Source organism: Schistocerca nitens, chromosome 4 (assembly GCF_023898315.1).
Source record: "Schistocerca nitens isolate TAMUIC-IGC-003100 chromosome 4, iqSchNite1.1, whole genome shotgun sequence".
In the NCBI taxonomy this organism is placed as follows: Eukaryota; Metazoa; Arthropoda; class Insecta; order Orthoptera; family Acrididae; genus Schistocerca; species Schistocerca nitens.
Genome location: NC_064617.1, coordinates 718122157 through 718127029, shown reverse-complemented (window position 1 = coordinate 718127029; position 4873 = coordinate 718122157). Strand labels below are relative to the sequence as shown.

Below are 4873 nucleotides of genomic sequence, written 5' to 3'. Positions count from 1 at the left end.
AGGCCGTCGAATACTATGTTGTTCGAGGTGAGAGGAAATGTCTGAAATTTGCTATTCTCGGCACGCTCTTGACTCTGTGGACTTCGGATTACTGAATTTCCTAACGATTTCCGAAATGGAATGTTCCATGCGTGTAGCTCCAACTACCATACCGCGTTCAAAGTCTGTTAATTCCCGTCGTGCGGCCATAATCACGTCGAGGCGGCTGCTGTGGCCGAGCGGTTCTAGGCGCTTCAGTCCGGAACCGCGCTGCTGCTACGGTCGCAGGTTCGAATCCTTCCTCGGGCATGGATGTGTGTGATGTCCTTAGGTTAGTTAGGTTTAAGTAGTTCTAAGTCTAGGGGACTGATTCATCAGATGTTAAGTCCCATAGTGCTTAGAGCCATTTGAACTATTTGAATCACGTCGGAACCATTTTGACATGAAGTACCCGAGTAGAAATGACAGCTCCGCCAATGCACTTCCTTTTTATATATTGTGTATGCGATACTACCACCATCTGTATAGGCGCATATCGTTATTCCATGACTTTTGCCACCTCAGTGTAATTAGCTGTCCTCATAGCGTAGATGGTAGCTCAGTAAGCAGCTCAGTCTTTGGCTCGGTTTCTATCCTTACTACCGCCCCATCTCCAGATTTTTGTATTATCTCTCGCTTGTTAACTTTTAGGAAACCAATCGAAGAATATGTCTGGCGTCACCGTCCCTGACGGGCCGCTTGAATTCTCTCGCGTTATGGTGTGATTGGCTAACTTCAATGCTAGTTAACTCGGAGCAACGTATCGAACTTTTTCTCATCAATTATTTCTCAACACAGCCTTGTGTGCGACACCCTTACAAGTTTTTAAGAATGTTTCTGACCACCCAGTATAAATTCATGGTCGTCCAACACAAGCTCTTCAGACAAACCTTGATAAACATATACATACTGTCCTGCCTTGCAATACATTTATTCACTACCGGTTTCGAGCAAGGATCATCTTTTCAGTGGAAAAATATCAATTGTGACAACTGCACATGTTGTACATACCTTTAAACAAGAAAAGTATTCGCTATTGCTGACTTGAAAGCATCAGAAAATGATACTTAACACCATAATACAGGCTTAAGCAAGCAGGAAATCATGCATTTCTCCAAGTATATCGGTGCCGTTGACAGTCGCCTGCAAATATTCTTGATAAACATGTTGGATGACTGGTTTGGAATATCAGATTACCTTGAATATAACTGCAGTGTCGAAGATCTCCAAATTCATTAACGTTATATGTCTGTGAGAATTTATGTTACACGTCCGCAGAAAAATGTAATTTATTTGACACCTGTGTTTTAGGTGCAACGGATTGGCTGTTGGCAGCTTACCTTCTGGCTGCTTTTACTGCACTTCACAGTTTTCTTAAAATTTTGCTCACTGGGACGGATATATTCATGTTGCTCGGTGGTCACCGCGTCTGAAACATGCTAAGCAACGGGTGTGGGCCCCTGCAGAGACCCCTGTGTTGTTAGGAGCTGCGTCACATCTTGGAATGTTGTTTATTCTAAGAGTAAATGCGGTAAATAATAACCGCACAATTGCGGTAACCATTCATCGATAACAGCAGGATCGCAACTGGGCTGTGGTGTCCCAAGAATAAGTTGTTCCAAATGCCCGGAAGAAAGAAAAAAAAGAAGTAAGGAAGTATTGAAACAGCGGTAAAACATTAAAATTAATCAGTCAAGACAATTATTTCACTATGCTAAAATAATCAAAGATTAAATCATTCTGAGGTAAAGATATGACATAAATTAGGACAATATGGTCCAGAGGAGTAACAGCGATCTGGTGATACAACTAGTTTAAAAGAACATTGTATTACGCGCAATGTAACGCCAATACAAAAAGATATTCTGTTGACATCGACTATCTACCAAATACACTTCGTCATGTGCTAACGATCTTTTACAGTCTTCTATCAACCAGTCACAGGGGTCCTCCACGCAAAGGTCGTTCAAGATATCGATTTGTACCCTTACCATGACTACAGTCGGCGTCCCTGTCTGTACTTCTCTGATGTATTAGCTGCCATTTCTTCTCTGTGTTACCTTGACAACGGCGTCACTTCGAGTACACACCAGAGGGCATTACTCAACAGTTATACAGAGATAGCTATATTTTTTGATATTTTCATTATTTAATGCAATTAACTGCTAGTAGTATACCACGTTATACTAGCACGTATATAAAAATAACTATTTTTGTAGTGTTATTTTGATTGTCGGTTTGGAACTAATGAGAACGACGTCTTTGTCACTCGTACCAGAGGCTCTAGGTGGCACTACATCTTCTCTCAAGCTGTAAGCTCACTTATTTTATCATAAAAAAGACAACTTGTCTGACAATCTGTAACTATTTAACTATTTATATATTCGTATTTAGTTTACGACAGCTTATTTTGTAAATTCCATACGACATGAATAACTCACATTTTGTGAAGCGTTTACCATTGCTGGGGCTGACGTAATCCCTTTTCGGCGCGAGATTTGCAGTCTAACGCGTGGCTCTACAGCCATCAATAACCAGTTTACGATCGTGTTGCCGCGTGAACATCCGAGTAGCCACCAGACAAGTGTTGCATCGCTACTTTACTTTGACGCCATCGCTACTTTCCTTTGACGCCATTCTCGTCAAACTTTCTGTAACTCTGTAGTTCTTGTTCTTACGGTGCTCATTTTCTGAAGATGACTTCTGCATAAAGTCGAAGCCAGTCATTAAAAAATATTATTGCGATCTAAACTGTTGTAAGATATGACAATCATTTGCTTCCTTTACGAGGTCAAAGAACACTCTCGAACACCAGTTAATGGTACCTACAGGACGAAAGGGAAAACATGGGCCCAAGCGTTTTGGCGAAGGCTACGCCGGAGCGCTTATCAGGAGTGTTCTACATCTACATCTACATCCATACCCCGCAAGCCACCTGACGGTGTGTGGCGGAGGGTACCTTGAGTAGCTCTATCGGTTCTCCCTTCTATTCCAGGCTCGTATTGTTCGTGGAAAGAAAGGTTGTCGGTATGCCTCTGTGTGGGCTCTAATCTCTCTGATTTTATCCTCATGGTCACTTCGCGAGATACACGTAGGAGGGAGCAATATACTGCTCGACTCCTCGGTGAAGGTATGTTCTCGAAACTTCAACAAAAGCCCGTACCGAGCTTCTGAGCGTCTCTCCTGCAGAGTCTTCCACTGGAGTTTATCATCTCCGTAACGCTTTCGCGATTTTTAAATGATCCTGTAACGAAGTGCGCTGCTCTCCGTTGGATCTTCTCTATCTCTTCTATCAACCCTATCTGGTACGGATCCCACACTGCTGAGCAGTATTCAAGCAGTGGGCGAACAAGCGTACTGTAACCTACTTCCTTTGTTTTCGGATTGCATTTCCTTAGGACTCTTCCAATGAATCTCAGTCTGGCATCTGCTTTACCGACGATCAACTTTATATGATCATTCCATTTTAAATCACTCCTAATGCGTACTCCCAGATAATTTATGGAATTAACTGCTTCCAGTTGCTGACCTGCTATATTGTAGCTAAATGATAAGGGATCTTTCTTTCTATGTATTCGCAGCACATTACACTTGTCTACATTGAGATTCAATTGCCATTCCCTGCACCATGCGTCAATTCGCTGCAGATGCTCCTGCAGTGTTGTGCACAATGGACTGAAAAAAAAAAAACAACAAAGAATCAAGTCGCGATTTGAGTCCAGTCATCAGAGGTGCTATAGAGGCTAAGAGGCTTATCAAAAAGCAACTCCTTTCATGGAGCAGTTCACCAGATGCCTCATTCAGATTCATCAGGACCAGAAACCACAGCTGAAACAGTCGAAGCAGTTGAGTACATCGACGACTTTTTTGCACTCAGCATGCTACAGTGGTGAGGATCGATATGTGCGCAACGTTTTCTTGAGATGGGAATCGGGTGGGTACGTAGGAGGCGTGATGGAGGGAACGCAGGGGGAGGGGGAGAGGGCAAGTGGGTCACTTTAAGTACTTACCTCGTGGCCCCCAAGACTGCAGTTACACCTCTGGACCACAGCTGAGCGTCTCTCCTCCATTCGGCAACGGCCTTGCCGCAGTGGATACACCGGTTCCCGTGAGATCACCGCAGTTAAGCGCTATCGGGCGTGGTCGGCACTTAGTGGGTGACCATAAAAACTGTCTATCAAAAAAAGTGAAGCACCAAAAAGACAAGGTAGGATGTGAATGTAACTTCGTGCACGTACATTCCATGATTAAAGCTACAATTTACTGTGATGGTGGAATGGCCTTCAGAGTACATTAGTGTTTTTCGTGCATTAGTGATGTTCTGCGGCTAGAGTCAATTAACATAAGAGTTTTCTCGGCATGTTACACTTACCACTGATGAAGCCAACGTTTCGGCCACATTTACAGTGGCCTTCCTCTGCGTCTACTGGTGTATTGTTGTTGTTTTGAGTCACTTACATTTTGTCATGTTTGCTGTGGTGAGCATAACATTACCTCACAATTTTAAAAACGATGATATTATCAATCGGCAACGGCCTTGCCGCAGTGGATACACCGGTTCCCGTGAGATCACCGCAGTTAAGCGCTATCGGGCGTGGTCGGCACTTGGATGGGTGACCATCCAGGCCGCCGTGCGCTGTTGCCATTTTTCGGGGTGCACTCAGCCTCGTAATGCCAATTGAGGAGCTACTCGACCGAATAGTAGCGGCTTCGGTCAAGAATACCATCATAACGACCGGGAGCGGTGTGCTGACCCCATGCCCCTCCTTTCCGCATCCTCCTCTGAGGATGACACGGCGGTCGGATGGTCCCGATGGGCCACTTGTGGCCTGTAGACGGAGTGGTGATATTATCA

General features: G+C 44.2%; 1 pseudogene; it reads left to right on the top strand.

Annotated features, from left to right (window-relative positions):
- The first annotated feature begins 4545 nt into the window (after positions 1-4545).
- LOC126253808 (5S ribosomal RNA) lies at positions 4546-4663 on the top strand (annotated as a pseudogene).
- The last annotated feature ends 210 nt before the right edge of the window (positions 4664-4873 follow it).